The 19,963-nt window shown below is 38.0% G+C and overlaps 1 protein-coding gene across 3 annotated transcripts in view; it reads left to right on the top strand.

Annotated features, from left to right (window-relative positions):
- The window catches only part of KCNK2 (potassium two pore domain channel subfamily K member 2), a 151,222-nt gene that overhangs the window by 86,357 nt on the left and 44,902 nt on the right, over positions 1 to 19,963 (top strand). The gene's annotated exons all lie outside the window — the stretch shown is intronic.

Here is a 19,963-nt window from a genome sequence, read left to right as displayed (position 1 = left end):
AGAATTATCATGAAGTTAATGCCCTGAATACACACAGAATCTATTTTTGCTTTGTCTTCTCCCCCTTCCTAACCACTGAAATCTAGCACTATTTGTCATAAATTATAGATTTTACAGGGCATCGAACTGACCATTGGCTATGCAGGTATGGCTCTGGAAGTGATTAAAACTAGGTGAGATGATTATCAGAAAAATACTTTTTGTAACTGTCTCAAGTATTTCATTTGATAAGGAAGGAATGTCATGACATTTGTGTGGGCCTGCCTGGCTTTCCGCTAGTCATTATGCTACATATTTGTTTCCTTCCCAGTCCTTTCTAAAATAAATTTTTAGACTTGTGCAATGTTACTCTTGGAAAATTGGCATTGTTGTGTATGTGGTACTGTAAATACAGCACGATGTTTGCAAAAGAAGTACCTGTGCCAAATGAAGGTCATGTGTAAGTATTGTGGTTTGTGTGCACATAAAGTCCAACGCAGAGTAGGCTAACTCCAAATGGAAAGGAATTCCATGCAGCCAACTCTTGATTCTGACATCCCATTGGCGGAAATATAGCGTGTGGCAAAAGTAGGTTTAGAGTTGTTGGTATGGAAAATAATACCATAATAAATAAATAAATAAATGAATGAATGAATGAATGAATAAACTCTGTGTTTCACCTACTCACAACTGTAAATCTACTTTTGCCCCACCGTATGTGGACAGGAGGAACAATTCAAAGTCACAGGTCATCAAAAATGCCTACTAATGACTAATCTTACACTTGTACCCCTTTCAACTTTATGTTTAAAACAGAAACAACCTGTGGGCCAGTTTAGTTGAGTGTTATACTTCTCCCCTCTCTGCTTAGCTTTCCCTTATTGAAGATGCTAACAGAGTGAAAGTCTCACAGGCAAACAGCAAGAGAAGAAAGAAAGAAAAGAAGGGGTATGGAATAAGTCATAATCTGCCTAAATAGCTTCTGATCAAAAAGAACACATGTTCTAATAGGTAATTTCCATGCTTTCTGTAGGTACCTTAATGGAAACTATGCTGTGACTTATTTTGGTGCATAAAAAATAGATGTAGGTAATAGCTCCTACACCTAAATAATGTGTTATATGTATTCATGCAGCCACTTAGCCTACTATTACTTAGCACAGCTTAGAATGAAAATATTCCTCCCTGGTTTTTTTTTAAAGGAGTGATATAGTTGAAGGAATGTCAAATTTCATTTCAGAAAAATGTACGTTTAGGTTTTTGTCTTTGCTATGAGCTAGGGTTGTATTCTTGAGCAAATCACAGTTTCATTATCTTTAATTCTATCACTTGTCAAATGGGCCTAGTGTTTCTCACAATCAGAGTTGTTGTGGAGGTTAAATAAGATTATGTACGTGAAAATAGTTTGTACCCTGAATGACAGTATACCAATTTAGAGAAGCTGGTTTTACTATTAGAGTCATTTTTCTTTTGTGAAAACAAGCCAATATTATCTTTTGCACATTTATTTATATTACTGGTATTAACAAAGAAAGAAAATACATTCTTCTGTAAAACTCTGAATGCCCTCCTTCAGGGTTACTTGATATTCAAACTGATTAAACATTATAAGAAAATATTTAATTTGCTTTCCAAACTGTTTCCTTAACCCCATCACTGCAATAGGATATTTTTTTACTTTTCACATGTAATGTTGGCTCTATGTATTATTGAAGGAGATCGTGACCCAGAACTACCTTCCTATAGAGTGGTTTCACTAGGAAAACTATCTCCAAGTAAAAATAAATGTGTAAAGTTATAATCTTAGCTTCTTTTTTGCAGAGACTTTGCTGATATTGATGGTATTAGTTAGGGATTTCACTCGCATTTTAGTAACGTTCACTTAATGAGGTCAAAATCATGGTAAAAACATTCAAACCATTCAGGAAAATACATTTAAAAACTTGACTTTCTTTTTTGCTGTAGAGGCAAAACACTGCAGGGGTCGGCAAGCTATGGCCAGTGGGCAAAGTCCAGCCTGCCTCCTGGTGGGTCGTCGTTAGAGCACAGCCACACCCGTCTACTGTAGTGTTGTCTTTGGCTATCTTCTTGCTACAATGGCAGAGCCCAGTAGTTACAACAGAGACCATAGGGTCTGCAAAGCTGAAAATATTTACTATCTGGCCTTTTACAGGAAAAGTTTGCCAACCAGGGACTAAAGAAAAGAGTTTAAAGCAAGGAAAAAAGAATGCAGTCTGTGAATAGAAGACGTGGATTGGAGTCTTGAGTCTAATATTTATTCATTGTGTGATTTTTGACTACATCATTGAACTACGTTTCTGAGTGGCTTCCTTCATTGGGCTAGTCTAAACTTTTTTTTTTTAAATATATTTTATTGATTTTTCACAGAGAGGAAGGGAGAGAGATAGAGAGCTAGAAACATTGACGAGAGAGAAACATTGATCAGCTGCCTCCTGCACACCTCCCACTGGGGATGTGCCCGCAACCCAGGTACATGCCCTTGACTGGAATCGAACCTGGGACCCCTCAGTCCACAGGCTGACGCTCTATCCACTGAGCCAAACCGGTTTCGGCTAGTCTAAACTTTTTAATAGGTGAATATTAATACACGTGCTTGCTGTCTCGTAGGATGTTATGAAAACTAAAAGGACAATATATTTAATAATGTTTACGATGTACATAATATTGACTTTTTAAAAAAGAGTTCGCTGTATTTCTCCATTTCTCTTCATTGTTCAGTGAAGATTGAAATAAGCTTTGTGACTTAATTTTTGTAAACTCTGGAAGTTATGTGGATAAGCTTTGAGGGCTTAAGATGGTATCTTCTGGCGAGAAGGTCCACAGTGTGTATCAGATTCTCAAAAGCGTTCACAGTCCTCAAAGGGGGTTAAAACCATTGGCTGAAATAAGTCTACTTTTCAGAGTGATGAAAAATGAAACTTTAGTGGCACTTCACAAATTGAGAGAAAATACCATGTTGCAATATGCTCAGGTAGAAGCTAGCAGATTAAATAATGACAAAGACCTGAGGATAGAGCTCAAAAGGAAACCATGTGAAACTGTTTCTAAAAATAAAACAACCTCCTGTTGTTGGGCTCTGAGTGACATTATAGAGTCAAACATTTTCTTGCAGTTGTCCCAAGCTCCTGCAGATTCTGAGTTCTTTTCTGTAAACATGATGGGAAATGTTATAGTTCAGAACACGAAAGTCCAATCTCCATCCACGACATTCTGGGTTTAAAAAATTCAGGCTTTGGGAAAAAAATTTCAAGAAAATGAAATTTAAGTGCCAGAAAAATATCTTTGGGGGATAAATTAGAGAGTGGAAATTATGGATTTATGATAATAGCAGGTTGTTATGATAAAGACATTCTTAATTATGGGTAATTATAGGGAGAAAAATTGGACCTGATTGTAAATCACATTTAATAAACTCTTTTGTCTTTTCTACCATGTTTTCTGGTTCCAGTTTACAATTATGTGCCAAAAGTCTGAAGATGTGCAGTGCTAATTGCCTTTCAAAATTCATGGAAACTTTGGGAAAGATACATAAATCAAGGCAACTCTGGATGGGTGTTTGCCTATGTCAATACAGAAAATAAATCACATTCTTTTATAGGGCAACATTGAGCTTGCAAATAGTGAGCAATTAATGATGTGCTTACTTAAAATCAGGTGCTGTATAATTTTACTTAAAAAAATGTAAGGAGGAGTACGTTTATATAATTAAACAAACAAATGAGAAACAAATAAGCAGGATAAAAAATATACAGTGACAGCCCTAGCCAGTGTGGCTCAGTTGGTTGGGTATCATCCCATGCACAAATAGGTTGCTGGTTTGATTCCTGGTTGGGGCACATTCCACAGATTGCAGGCAAGGTCTCTGGTGGGGGGTGTGCAGGAGGCAGCCAATCACATAGATGCTCCTCTCTCTCTCTTTCTCAAATGCAATAAAAATATTAAATATGTATACTTATATCCTATATAATAAAAGCCAAATATGCAAATTGACCAAACAGCAGAAGGACCGGTAGAATGACTGGTCGCTATGACATGCACTGGCCACCAGGGGGCAGGCACTCAATGCAGGAACTATCCCCAGCCTGCAGGCCCCAGGCCAGCCAAGGGGGGTGCCAGTGGGGGCCCCTCGATCGCCTGCCGTTCACCCCACAGATTGGCCCCGATCTCTGACCAGGCCTAGGGACCCTACCTGTGCACAAATTTTGTGCACCAGGCCTCTAGTATATATATTTACTTATTTATTTTGGTGTTCCCAAAAAATGTATACAGACTTTGAATGATTACAAAGTCAGTGTTTATTAATATGCAGTTCATTTTCAAAATTGAGTTATCAGCTGTTGAAATGTTGTATATTTTTTTAAGGACCCCTTATATAGAGGGAGAATCCCCTGCAGCTGACCCCCAGTCTCTCATTCTCTAAACAGAAGCAATCACTATTACCATTTTATGTTGTTATTCTAGAAATCATTGGTGTATATATATATGTGTGTGTAATTAATATATATGTGTGTGTAATTAATATATACGTGGTCCTTCCTTATACAAGTGAAACCCACCCTATCTTACTATTTCCGCATAATAATATATTTTTGGAATTTTTTTCTTATCACTTTCTGAAGATTTGCTTCATTGTTTTAGCAGCTGCATATTATTCCAATTTAAGAGCATGTCAGATCTTCTTGGGGTGGTGAACACACAATACAATATACAGATGATGTATTATAGAATTGTACACTGAAACCTGTATAATTTTATTAACCAATGTCACCCCAATAAATTCAGTAAAAAGAAAAGAACATTTCATATCTTTAGCCTTTTTGATGATCATTAGGTATTTGTCACTATAATGCTCATTGGATATTTAAATATTATATAACATATATAATAAATATACTTGTATTTATTTTCCTTTATCTCGTATCCCATTTTATTTATTTTTTGTTTTTTTAGAGAGAGAGAGAGAGGAAGGAAGAGAGAGCAAAAGAGAGAGAAATGTCAATTTGTTGATCCGCTTATTTATGCATTAATTGGTTGGTACTTGTATGTGCCCTGACCGAGGATTGAACCTGCAACCTTAGTGTATCAGGATGATGCTCTAACAAACTGAGCCACCTGGCCAGGGCCCAGGATCACTTTTTCATAGTCCTTTTCCTATGCTTTTTAAAAAAATCATGATTGTTACTCTACTTTACTTATAAAATTTTATTTATCAAAAAATTTATCATATAAATTGTTTTTTTATATATGGAAATATGTGATTAATAGAAAAATCCAGAAATGTATAAAAAAGAATATAACTAGATATGCCCATGTTTTCTTATCGTGATTTTCCTATATATGCTTGATATAGTTTGTATCATATCATGATGGCCGATTTTTAGAGATATTTAATATAATAATACCCGTGATCCTTATGGGTGTTATGAATCTGAGCTTGTTGGCATAAGATATCTGTCCTTAAATGTCTTATTTGTCTTTCAATAAAAAAAAAAAACACCCTAAAAATAAAAGTAGGCTTTTTAACATGAACTTCAAAGATACAGGAAGTCATTACTTAATATACTTGTCTTTTATAACAGCTACCAGTTATATCATGCAGCTTTACTTTTGTATAGGAAAAAAAAGTTTTGTTCAGTTATTCTCTAGACAACACGATCCAGTCATCTAAATTGTTATGTAAGACCCAAAATGTGTCAGTTAAACTGGGAGAAAAAGAATGCAGCATGCCATAGAAATACCTTGTTATTATGAGGATTTATCTCGCAATTGACTTATATTATTCTCAATTTTTTCAATGCAAGTGGAATAAATATTTTCATATTTGCAATTGGCTTTCTTTTGCACACCTGGTCAGGTATAAAATTCTCAGATTGCAACTTTTTCCTATCGCAACTGTAGATATTTCTCTATTGTTCTTTTGTCACTTGCTGTTACACAGGAGGAGTTTGATACTGGCCTGATTTTTCTGCTTTAATTGGTAACCTGTTCTCTTAACTCTCCCCTTCTTACCCCCCCCCCTTTATTTTTAGATGAGAGATTTTTCTTTTAATCTTGTGCTGGTTTCATTTATTTTGTTTTATTTTAGAAAAACCCTTGTTTATGTATAGTTCTGATTATTCTATTATAATGATTTTGTTTTTCCACCTTTAGGGACACTGACAATTTTTATGTTGTTCCTTTGTTTGCTTTATATATAATTTGCCTCTTAAAATTCTTTCTACCTTTATTTTTTTTCTGTAATTCTGGAAAATCATTTATATTCTATAAGCTACAGCTCTAATTAGACTTTATATTATTTCAATTCTGCTCCTTAATTATCTGGAACATAGATTTTAATTTTGCAATTGGACATTTAACTTTCTTTCATATTTTATTATCATGCACATCTCTTTTTCTTTACTTAATTTTGACTTTAGATCCCAGTGAATTCATTTTTTTTTTTTTATGTTGTTGTTGGTTTTAGGCTCCAAATTGTAGATATGATGTTTTATTCTCTCCTTTGTGCTTTGAAAACATATTCTGGGCCCTGCAGTAATACCATTTTCAGAGTCATTTACTTGGCAAATATTTATTGAGTGACTATTGAATAGTTTCTAGGTGGTTGGAGTACATCAGATAAATAGACAAAAATCTAATGAGAGACTTAGCAAGGAAGTAAGCTATATAGCATGCTACTTGTTAATTATACTATAGCTTTAGGGGAAAAGTAGACCAGGAAAATAGGCTGGGAGTAGTGGCAGTTGGGAATCTAAAAGATATTTATTTTTAAGTTTTCTACATTGCCTTCTTTTTTTCCTATTTTGGATTTGTTTTTCTAATTTGTGGACTTAGATTGGGAGCAGGGGCCACAAAAGTTCTTTTTACTTAATTCAATGTGGACAGGCTTAATAACAAACTAATACTAACACTTAGTATGTTCCAGGTACTGTTTTAAGTGCTTTTTACATATCTAAAGCTTTCATCCCTACAAGACCTCTGTAAGGTACTTGCTGTCTTTACTCCCATTTTGGGATAGTGAATAAAGGTATTGAGAGATTAAATAATGTGCCTAAGTTATGCAGTGAGTACATGGCATTAATAGGGTTTTAAACCCTCAGATCCTGGCTGCCATGTTGGCGCTTGTAACCCCTGGTATTGCAACATACCTTGAGAAAAGTAGGTATGTGGGTTTTACCATAAATTTTAAGTGAACTGATGATACCTATTCATCTCTGTCTCCTACCAGTTAGAGACTTACTACTAAGACTCCGCCTTTCTAGAGCTATGCCATTGTTACTTTTGGAAAATGCACAAGTAATTTGCACAAATTGGCTTGAAAAGCACTGGATTCTGATGTATCCTCCAAGATTCTTTTTACTTATAAATATTGAATTAAGCAAAGTATATTTGCCTTTACACTGTATGAGAAAACCTTATACAATATTGAGGCTACATGGCCTTACTCTTATGGAGGATATAGTTTTTAAACATGTATAATGTACATTATTAATGTTCCTCTATAGCATACCTTATAAAAAATAAGGTATACAAATAAATTAGTTCAAAGATGTAAAATCAAAGAATGCATGGGAACCTAATCTCAGACTAGAGATGAATCAGAAAGACGCTAATGGATGTTGAATTTAAACTGAGTTTAATTGATGACCCTTAATGGCTTTGGTGGCTCAACCTCAGTTGTCATCATCAAGTTCAGTGTCAGCATAATTATGCATCTTTCAGGTAGGCTGTCTGTCACTCTCCCCACTCCTGTCTGACACTGACAACAGTAGATGAGTTCTGAATTACTGCCCCAAGGTAATAGCCAGGGCAAGCATATTTCCTTACCCCCCAATTTCAAGTTAAATTTTATTAACTATAGACACTCAACATTTGAAAACTTCGCATTTTATCTCCTTAACCTGTGCTACCTGATTATCACCAATATTTCAATTTTTCCTGGCCTCAGATTTCCATAAATGGGTAATGAAGGGATTAGAATTCTATTGGCCATTTCAACTTTTACATTTTACAGTTTTGTTTTAACACTTGGAGTGGGGGAAGCGAGTTAAGTCGGCTCGCGTGAATTGCGCGTACTCCGTGGGAGCCGTCTTAACTCGGTTCATATAGATTTGCGGTGGAGTGCGGGAAACGTGTAAACTCGGGCCGATTGTAACTGCGTATTACCAAATATTTGTTTGTTTGCCGTTCACAAAGATACCTACCTGCGTATGCGAACCGTTTCATACCCATTGGGGTAATAGGTATCATAAAAATCCCTGATTTTGCGCGGGAAACCTAAATAATTGCCCGCGCCATCTTATATTTTGGCGGGAAATTCACCCCACACCGGAGTGTTAAAAAATTTAGGTGCCTTTTCCCCCTCAATCCTTGGTGCTTTGTATTGTGAATATAGAAAAATAATGGGCCATCTCAGATAAGATACGGTCTAGCAATCCTCCTAGATATGTCAAAGTAATTCCTCCAAAATCGCAGGTGTGGCTGGGATGCAATGATTACATTTGCCACTTGCTGATGGAGGATGCAGTCTTCTGCTGGAGGCCAATGCCTGCTTGGCTGTGACAATAAAGGTGAATTACAGTAACTTGGAGCACTTGCCTTATGGATTTTTTGATTGGTATCAAGTAATAGCTGTGTTTGTTCCTTGTATAATCGGCAAAGTAAAAAGCAGGAATAAGCAAGTTGGCTCAACTCCTTACTGTAAAGATGTTTCAGGGGGAAAAAGGAGCTGCAGCAGCACCACCATCACCATCACCAGCATTATTTTTATCAACAGTGGACACATTCTGAGCATCAGTGGCAGTGCCCGAGCCATGCTTTATTTACGGTCAAGAAAGCGACGTGAGCTGGCTAATACTCATTGACTCACATGTGCCCGGCACCATGCTAATTCCTTGATGTGTATTGTTTCACATACACATGAAGGAATTAAAATTTTATTTTTAAAATGGGGGAACTGAGCCACCAAGAAATTTTTTTTTAAAGTAACTTTCTCAGTGGCAGAATGGCAAAGCGAGGATTCAAACCAATATATTTGGGCTCAAGAGCCTGCAGTCCTAACCACTATGCTATAAAATAAAGAGCACTTTCTTGAAAATAAATGTGAATGAGTCTGTTTGCAACGGAGGAAAATTATTATAAATCAAAAATAGCATAGCTTTCTTGATAATTCAGGTTAATATCCACCAAGATTCATCTTTTTAAAATGAAAAAAAAAAAGGAATTTTGCATTTATTATTGCTGTTATATTACTTTTAGGGCAATTTGATAATAGGTGAGTTTTATTGTTTTACTGCTCATAGTGTTAAAGAAAGAAGTGTTCAACGATACCGTTAAAGAATGGTAAGGCAGATTTTATTCAGGACTATCGTGGAAGGAGTAGGGACCACTGCCATGGAATCTTCTTGAAGGGGAGGGGAATTGGACTTAACTCTCCAACCAGGCAAAGTGGAAATTTACAACCAGGAAGCAAGAAGTAGGGCCAGTAGGTTGAAAATTACTAAAGGGAAGCCTTAGGATAAGGGAGGATTTTGTTTAATATAACCTAATAGGATTCTTGTTAAAGACTTATAAGGCAGATCAAATATCACCTGGGTGGTGGTGGCAGATTAGCTATCAAGGGTAATCAGATATTGAGGATGGGGAATCCTGGCTAAACTGATTTAGCAGGAATCTTGCTAGAAGTAGACTTTACAAGGAGGGCCACAGCATCACAAGGCTTAGAGAAAAAGAGAGCTCAGAAGAGCCTGACCCAAATTTGGTCAAGGAGAATCGTTGCTAATCAACAGTATAGTTTTACTTATTGCTTTCATGGTTTATTGTTTGATGCCAAGTATGATCAGGAATATAACATCAAATTACACTGATGTTCCTATAGGAAAATTCTTCTAACAGTAACCTTTAAAGTGTGATATTCAGGAGATGCATTATCATAAAAGTTTAGATTCCAGACTTACAATCTCTATCAATACATGGGAAAGCTTATGTTACCTTGGGATGAGAGCAGAATCAGATAATAAGAGGCAGTTTAATAGCATGCGAATTTACAGCTATTTCTACAGGATTATTTCATTACATCTTGAACAGATCTGTTTATTGGCTTCAGCTGAAGATAAAAGAGTGGTCATTTAGTGGTCACATCTTATTAAAAATGCACATCTTTAAACACAATCAAATCCAGAAAAGTGAGATGCTCTCACAGTAAGTGGCCTGTGGGGTTCGAGAAGGGCCTTGAGATGAGCTGTTTCACTTCTCCCAGGTCATGTTTGCTGGAGGCTGTTGTCACCAGTGGAACACTGGGTGGTGGTCTAATACTATTTAAGTGTACTGTTACCCCTGCTCCCTGCTCCCCTCTCATTATCTCCTTCCCTCCCCCCACTTACCAAGCACATATCTGCATAGGTGCAAAGGGGATAGGATGTAAACCAATGCATTGAAGAAAAAGCTGGGTAAGTTAGGAAACAATATGCAGATCGATTATTATTGTTGTTCTTTGGCAAAATTCCTTTGCAAGGGAATTTCCCCTCCACCTTTAACTGCAGTTGTATGTTGTTAGGAAAATATGTTTGCTAGGAGCTCATGCAATAAACAATGGCAAGAAACATGTCACTTCTTAAAGAACTGCAAATTTACAAGTGTGGTGTAGGATTTTATTATGTAAGTTGCAACTAAAGATAGCAAGGGAGACATCTTGTGAAATACTGTGTCAATCAAGTGGCTTCTGGGCCAAGAGGAAGTTTGGTGATGTTAACATTAAAATAAAATATCAAGACAACCCGCCTTAGATGGTTTGGCTCAGTGGATAGAGTGTCGGCCTGCGGACTGAAGGGTTCCCGGTTCGATTCCAGTCAAAGGCACATGCTTGGGTTGTGGGTTCTATCCCCAGTGAGGGGGCGTGCAGGAGGCAGCCAATCAATGATTCTCTCTCATCATTGATGTCTCTATCTCTCTCTCTCCCTCTCACTTCCTCTCTGAAATACATAAAAATATATTTTAAAAAATATTAAAACAACCCTTTGAGTTAGTTACTTTAATAAATGGACACACTTATTTCGATGCACCTCTACATTCCTTCCCAGTGTGACTAGGAAAAACAGCAGATATTGGCAGAATGGTAGGGCCATAGGTATGAATACCTACTCTGTGGTTATATAATTAAGACAATCTTTTAAGTTTGAGGAAGGGTATCTATAGCCTTGATCCCAAATGCTTACTCATTAAATCTCAGCATCAGCATTTAGTATGTTTAATCTTGAACCCAATACTTCACTTCAATAAACCTCAGCTTCCACATGCAGAGAGTGGGAATAATTAGTTGTAATTAAATCTCATAGAGTTGTGAAAGTTAAATTAGGTGTGCCTAGGAAGGGATTAGCACTATATCTGGCCTATAGTACAGAGAGAGTGTTCAGTAAATAATAGTGTTGGCCAGTTGACCATTGCTTTTATTACTGGTAGTGAGAATTATTTTATTAGTAGTAATGACAGTATAGTAACATAGTAGTAATACCATAGTCAGTCTAGAAGAGGTCCTCCAATCAAGGTCATCCTACATCATAATTTGGCAGAGGCAGATTTACTTTGAGGCTAGTGAGGGTGGAGCGTCAGGACACATCACTTGCTTGGGTTTGCTCCCAATTTTATATTCTAGAAGGAGCAAACAACATTAAAAATGTGAGGAATCAGAATAGTCCAGCTTTTTTTTTTTTTCAGTGAGTGATGATGAATCTGATGTTCCTAGAAGTTCTAACAATTGGGAAATATAAAGTGGTAACTTGTACATTGACTTGACCCTGGGACATTTATAAAGTTACCGAGTATCAGGATGAAAGCTGTGCGTTAGGGAGAATGAACTATTATGAGATGGATTGGGCTGGGAAAAGACCACAGTCAGGCTATTTTGATGTCTTGGGGTGGTGGCAGTGGAAGTTTTCAGAAGCCGGAAGGAGAATCGAAGCATTAGGGTGGTGAGGGTGTCTCCTCATAGCCTTCAGAGCTGTATGGCCTTTGGATCTGGGCATGGGAGAGATTTGAGAACCCTGGCCCCATCCCATGGTGATTGATTTGAACCTAACAAGATAGTGTTGGCGAGGCCAGGAGTATTGGGACAGGGTATTTTTCAGATGACAGCGTTCAGGGGCCTCCCCAGCACTCCTGATGTGGGGAGGTAGGGGCTGGGAAAGGGGCAGGCTTCTATGAAAACAAATCCTTCACTAAGAAACCCTTTGTAAGACAACCCATGAGATATTAAAGAAAAAAGTCAGTCAAAGAGAGTGGCAAGGCCAAATGAGCTGCCACTATAGTTATCTCTGATAGTCACTCACCTGAATTACTGTCGGGAGGGACATGAAACAAACTAGTCTGATTATTTTTAAAGGAACAGTACTATTCAGAACTCAAACTGTCCTACCTTTAGAGCTTAAATGCTGCATTTTGAGAGCAGTTCTGGCCTCTAAATAGATTCGACATTTGAATAGACCTAATTTGGCCTCTTCCCAGGAGGCTGGCTGTTTCAGAGATCAAAATAAACATAGGACCCACATTATGCCAACCCAGTGTTTTAATGGGAATGTTTTTCACGCCCATATTGCCATCCTTGGTTTTTGGTGTGGCAAATCTTTCTCCATTTGTGTGCTTACCTTCATTAATGTTTAAAGGAAAGTTGGTAGAGAGCATATTTAATCGATTTTATTAATAATTTGGAATTTCTTAAAGCAGTGATTTCTTTATCTTTTGTGTTTTCAGTATCTAGCACAGGGATTGGCTTATAGTGTTTATTGATAAGTGTTTCAGTGAACCGAATTTAATCACACAAATTGCTCTGGTGATATTTTATTCCTTCTTTCCTATGTATAGCTTCATACTTTGTGATGTAGAATTGAACTGAGTAAAATAATAGTATGCATTTTTTGTCTTACCCAAATCTTCTCTTCATGGAATTGGGGTATTAGAGTCCTACATCCTAAATTTTTGCTCAGAATTACTTCGATTTTAAAAAAATGTCTTTAACTTCCAAAGGGTTTATGTAAATGCAATTTTAATTTATTGTTGCTTTTATCATTTCTATTGTTAATAAAAGTAACCATAAACTCCTACCTCCACATTGAAAGCTGGCTAAAAGAGTCATTTCATGAAATGCAAAGTAGACAAATAGAACCCTTCAGTCCAAAGTATGTATGTTGCTGCAGCCAGCAAGTCTAAACAGTTTAACTATGTTACTTACTTTATGTAAGTCTCACGCAGAGGGTAGAAAGACCACTATTATCCAAATAATCGCTTATTACAAGTTTACCCTGATATTTTTCAACGAACGTGAACCTATTTGTGAAATTTGGCCATTTGACAGGGTAAATTATCCCATGGACACTTAACCAATAATGTATTTTGGTTTTATCAATATGGATATGTGAAGTTTTCCATTAGTAGGTATATTCTTAAGTAATAATCTAAGGTTTAAGTGATTGTTATGAAAGACTGAGTTAGAACATCTCAAATCACAGGTGCAAACATGACGAATTCAGGCTACTTCAGCCCTAAAAAATGAAATGGAAGCTTAGCTCTTTGATCAAGAGATATCCTCCAAGGACTAGTTAGAAACATTTGGGTCTTTCTTCACTGACTCAGCGAAAACGTTTGGCCTTTACAGAGTGATTTTGCCCTTCTTTTCACATACAGCATTCTTATATTTTTGTGTAGTCATATTTATCCTTCATTTTCTTTATTGTTCTGTCCTGGGAGTTATGCTTAGAGAACTACTCTCCTATCTTTTTGGTATAATATTTTTGGATCATATTAAAAATATTTGATACTTTAATCGATCTGGTAATATTATAAAATATTAAATTCATTTGCATGCTGGGAACCTTTCCCGTGTTTTCTGTTGTTTTTATTTAGTAATTTGCCACATAATTTTAATTAAAACTATAGATAGCAACTTTTTGATTTGGCAGTAAACTTGACATTAGTCTTCCTTTTAAATATTTATTGACTATTATTATTCATTTTATTCCAGATGCATTTTAGAATCATTTCATTAAGTTGTAAAATGTAAAAACTAGGTTATTTTGAATGCAAAGATAGTACATTTATTTATTAATGAAGGAGAACTTTTTAATTTTTTATGAGTTCCCACAGAGAAACACTGTATTTGTCTGTATATTTTTCTTTATCTCTACCCTCTTTATAGACTATTGTGAGGCTTTTTTAGGTTTATGTGCCTGTCAAGAAATATTTATTGGTTGTCAATTATGGTAAGTGGCAAGCTACTTGAAAAAAATATATATACATATGAAATCAGATAGCTATTAAATGGATTGTTGCAAATGCTAAAAAATAAAGTGGGGCATATTAAAAATGTTAAGAGTCTATTTGAGCAAAAGTGGATTTGAATTGGGCCATACCAAACAGGAAGTGTTTAGAAGGGATCCACTGACAGGAGCCAGGGAAAGATTTTTATAAAGAAGTTTTTTGATTGGCTGTCGCTTAAGGGGGTGCCTTATTTGGGAAATTCCAGTTGGCTGTTTGTGATTGGTTGTTCTTAGGTTTTGGTTTCTTAACCTTGGAGCATTTTCTAGGTTAGGTTTGGGTTTGCTTAAGTAGGCTGCTAAGGTATTAGAACTACCTCAGTCTAATGGCTTCCTTATTTAATTAAATTAGGACAAGTTAAATAATTGCAAATGCTTGCAGTGCTTGAAGGAGGGCATTGTTTATCTGTAGTATCAATAAATTCCGTCAGAAAATGGAACTGTCCACTTGGGACTGTTCAGACAGGGGCAGGTAGGGGCCTCCTGCCAGGTGATCCACTTACAGTGGACTTACAGGAGTTGCCTACAGAAGGTCCTTCCCTGAAAGTGATATGAAGAAGAGAAGAGATGATAGCTGTTCTGTGTGATGTACTCCTATAAATGCCAAGAGTTGACTTACAGGTATTGGCTGGGCTTCCCTCCAAATTAATGGCACAGACTACTTACAGTTTCTTAACTTTGACTCTGTTTTATTCTGTAACGTATTGGTAAATAGTAGGTGGCAAGGGGGTGGGGAAGCCCTCAATCATAGAACATGCTAATTTCTGCAGTGTAAAATATTCCTAGTGTAACTGATTTCAAGTTACTAATGTAAAGTCAGCTGACTTGTAAAATTCCTGAAAATTTAACAATTGGTTTTCAAGCCAACCCTTGAATCCCACCCCTAAACCCCCAGGTCTCATTCTCTGGTCTCTGCTCCACCCTACCTCCTCCAAGGCCAGGCCCCATCATTCCTCACTGCCCTAGTCCCTGGAGCTCTTTGGAAGCTGGATGACTGACACTCCTTTCACGCTCTTGTTATGCATGTGAGATGCCAGACACTGATAGCTGCGTTCTCAAGGGGGAACAACATTCGTTTAGGAGTTAAAGGAAACCGCAACTTAATGCTGTTTCTTTTTCATCTTGTTATAATAGTCTGTCACACCTCTGGGCAATGAAGATTTGGCCAGACAGTCACAAAGATTAATATTTTAAAACCTTGACAAACTATGGCTTAGAGTTAAAGGATACCTTTCATCTATGACTCATAAAGCTATTAATCATATCAAGTCAGTTAACTGGTGTCTATTTACTGGTTAGAACATGTGGTAAATCTTGGAGGGACGTCTACTCTTACTTTATACAGAGAAGAGAGGGGGAAAAACCATAAGAAATCTTCCCTCCCTCCCTCCCCCCAATAGCCACTTGATTCTGTCACCCAAGGAAATTTGTGGGGATTCCCTTTACATCAGAAAACTGCTAGGCCACTCTTTGTGTGCACTGGGGAGAGGTGATTGAATGAGGAATGCCTACCCTGAGGCACAGGCTCAACCACAGAGCTCAGCATAATGGTGGCCATGCAGCTGTTTATAAGGTGGAGCAGAATACATTCAGAGAAGAACCAGGTCAGGTTCCTTCACTCCTGCGCCCTTCTGCTCACTTTGTTATGGAGGTAATAAAAATGCAGCACGGAGATGCCACAAGGGACTGGTCTCAATTTTTTGATCAATGAAAGGTAGATTTCCTTCTATCTAGAATTCTCTTTTGATTTGGGGCCATTGTATTGGGGATGTAAGCAGGCTTCCTGAGGAAATCCTCTATAAGCTTATCTGAAGATGGCTTCAGAAACCTCCATGGGTTGTAATGGACACAGAAGTTCCTATATATTTGGCCTCTGGGCCAAATCTGAACCAGTAATGGATGGAAACCTAGAGCTCTGGTTTCTTACGCCCTTTTAACTTGCATGGTGTAGGTCAAATGGAGCCCTCTGAAAGGTAGGCTTTTATTTTTTAAACAATAGAATCTATTTATAGCAATGCCACAGTCAGAATTTTAAAAAAAATATTTTTTAAAAAATTTGACCCCCATCCTCTGAGAGGCACGTTACTTCTTATGGATATAACGGAAGACATTTGTCCTCTTGTGCAAAAAGAGGAAATGGGATGGAATAGGGTAATGGCCCTGAGGTAGGGCCACATAGTTATTCATCTGGAGAGGCAATAACGAACAGCGTTGGACCTTAGCAGGGCTCTCTGGAATAATCAGAGAACTGATGTCAAAACAGTCCACCTTGGCAAGTGCCACGGACTTCCTGTTCATGGTGCCTCACTTACTGAGGATAGAATATAGGACAGGGTTGAAGTTGTTGAGTTCCGTGCTTGGATCGTGTACAGAAATAGTACACTGGTCCAGATACTGGTAGTTCTGGTTAAACATCCCCTGACTTTCTAACCTTTGGGATGGCCTTTGTCTTCTTCATATAACCTTGATGCTGTCCCCAGAAAGGGACCAGGACCCAAGTGGTCTGCAATGTGTGTGTTCTTGACTTTATGCAGGACAGATTTAAAGACATGAGTCCACGTGACTCTGAGGGTACGTTTATTAAAGCTGGGGACAGTGAAACAAAAGATGGCTTAAGATAGAAGCAAGATCATAGCAATAGGAGTGATCCTAGGCACAGCTGCCTTGGCCCTTTAGAAAGAAAGTTCAGAGGCAGAAGAAATGAGCCAGCTGGGCTGCAGGGACTCAGGAAATAAGGTACATGAGCAAAAGGAGGACTCTCGGAGACAGGTTCAGGGTATAGCCCGGAACAAGCTGCCATTGCCTACTGCTCCCCTGGTTGCAAATCTCCTGGGAGCTTTAGAGTTTAGGAGAAAGAAAGCAAAAGATACATGCCTGAGGGAAGAAGGTGGGGGGCGGGGCAGGGCTGGGGAGAGGTGGGGAAGATGTAGGCACAGGCATACTCAAGGGACAGCTCGCTCTGGGTCCTTTGTCTTAAGGGTTTTTATCTGGTGGGGAATTTTAGGGGAGGTCTCAATCAGAATATTCATCAGCTTTCCAGATGTGTTCTTTGACACTCTCGTGCATCAAAATGAGCATTGAGAGGGATCAGGATCATTCTCTGGTCAGTTTTACCTTCAAAGACGTCACCAGAAAGGGAGTAGGACCGAGGTGCGTCTGCCCGGGCATGGTCTGGAAGATGTAAACCATTTGCTTCTGAGTGTCCTTGGTTAGGGAAGACAAAAATCTTGTGATTTACTAGCTGGCTGTAAATTGTTCAGCCTTCTCTTTAACTGTCCGTTTCCCCATTCCACTTGCCAAGGAATTTTCCTAGCTTTATACTAACCTGCCTCAATACAAGGTTTCTGGGCCTTTTTTGCATGTGCCCTGGATGGACCCTTTGCACATACTGTTCTGATAGAGAACGTTTCAAGAGCAGATAAGTGCAGATGGGAGGTAAGTTAGTTAAATGTGTGGACTCCTTACATCAGAGCCCATGGTCCTGCCAGTTTTCCCTAGGTCTTGAGGGCCAGCCATGGCAGGCTCTTTGTCCTGACTCAGGAGCTCCCAGTCCCTCCTCCTTCTTCCATAGGGACTTCTGTGTCCATTACAACCCACGGAGGTTTCTGAAGCCACGTCAGAACAAGACAGTGGATGGACAACAACCTTGCTCACTCCTCTGATTCCTTTTTCCGCACCCTGGGATCTGTTAGTAATTCTGGGCTTTTTATCTTCTATGTGAAATTATTATTATCTCATTTACTATCTCACTGCTTCACCTACCTTCAACATTTTGTTTTCTAGCACTGTGTACGTGCTTATTTCCAGATACTATAACTAATTAGTGAAAGTTTGAGGGACAGAATGTTTACATACTCTCAAAGTGTTTCCTCCTTAATGACTTACTAATTGCAAAGGTCAAAATAGTAACTTCTCAATGGGAAAACGTAGTGGACACATTTTTAACCAACTACTCAAGGTCAACATCATCCCCTAAGACAAACCATCATGTGCCTCTGGTTGTGCTGCACCGACAAAGACCCAGTATCACGTATGTGATCTTCCTGCCACAAATGTATCACTTGAATCTGTTTGTGAGGATGTACCAGACACAATTAAATATCAATAACTGGTTTGTATTCTTTCAACAACGTCAAAGTCATGAAAGACAGAGAAAGGCTTAGGAACTATTCCAGGAGATTAAAACAAAAACTACTGGTAAAAAGATATTTTAATTAAATGTAATGCATAATCTTGGATTGGATCCTGGAACAGGAAAAACAGTGTCCTTTAAGAGGACAGTGGCAAAATGTGATGATGGTACTGCTCGGTCCAAAATGTCAAACAGCAAGCAACTGCCTGCTTCTTACAGCCGCTTACACCGTTTTAGTTGTAGTTACCCCAGCATGAGCTCCCGTTCTGTAGCTTGCATCACTTCCTTTTGTTCTTTGCCTTGAGCATCACAGTAGGCCTCTTTCCTTTCCCATGTTTTAATCATTCTGATAGTTGAGAGCAGCTGGGCTGCATTCTTCCCTTCTCCATCTTTTCTTCAGCATAAACATCCTCCATCCTTTCAACCATTAGGGTGAGAAGTTGCCTTCCTCTCTGCGTGCTGTTTGCCAATGCTCCTTCCAAAAGATGGCACCCACGGTTGACAGAACATTTCCGAACACAGTGGAGAGCATTGTGTAATCGTGACCCCATTCTGCTGGCTCTTAAATACATGGGTTAAATACATGATTGGCTACTTTTTGATTCTACCGGTACTATTTCAATAATAATGATAATCATAATTATCACAGTGCCTAACATACGTATACTGAGCACATACCGTATAATAGATTTTTCTAAGCACTCTTCATGTAACAGCTGACTTAGTATTTACAGTTCGATGAAGTAGACAATAATAACAATCGTACCCTGTCACCAGATGAGGAAATAATCTGCCCAGGGTCACATATAGTGAGCGGTGGATCCAGAAATGGCTACAATAAATTGTGAAACTTTTACAGGCTGTTCATCCCGATTTCTCTCTCAATCAGATAATCTTAGACTTTTAAGTAAAATGCTTTAAAAAATCATGATGTTTGCATATCTTACTCTAAATCTGTGGACGTTTTATTAGATGATCAGTATTTACCACCTTAAAAAGCATCATTAAATTCACACATCTAATTCTTTATCTGGTACAACATGAATTTACTTTATCAGCTGTTTGATATAAACATGCATTTTACCTTATATACCCCAAAAGTTGCACTGAGATGACAAAAAACATAAAAATAATGGGAAAAGAATTCCATAGTGTGGTTGAAGGCAGGGAGGTGGCTGGAGGTTGAAGGATTGAGGGAACCACAGTAGGATGGATTTGGGGGATGATATGAAGCATATTAGTATAGATTCAGATTGACAATGAACTCTTTTTGAACTGGGGAGCCCACGTCCCCCATAGAAGCAAAACAGAGGATTCCATAGAGAAAATTGTTCTGAAGGCACCAAAATTAGAAGCAGAAGGGAGCCCAGGGCCAATAGCCTATAAATTAACCAGCATTTGTGGAATTTTGTAGCTGTGTCCAGTCTTCACCTCCAGAATAAAGATGTGAATACAAGCATTTCAGAGTTAAGTTTAGAGATATTCCCAGAGCAGGCAGCAGGGTAGCGGGCAGTTGGTGGCTGGAAGTTGG

This window comes from Myotis yumanensis, unplaced genomic scaffold (assembly GCF_028538775.1).
Source record: "Myotis yumanensis isolate MYYU_CA2020_CCGP unplaced genomic scaffold, mMyoYum1.0.hap1 SCAF_17, whole genome shotgun sequence".
In the NCBI taxonomy this organism is placed as follows: domain Eukaryota; kingdom Metazoa; phylum Chordata; class Mammalia; order Chiroptera; family Vespertilionidae; genus Myotis; species Myotis yumanensis.
Note: the sequence above shows the minus strand (reverse complement) of the source record. Positions and strands in the feature narration are given on the sequence as shown.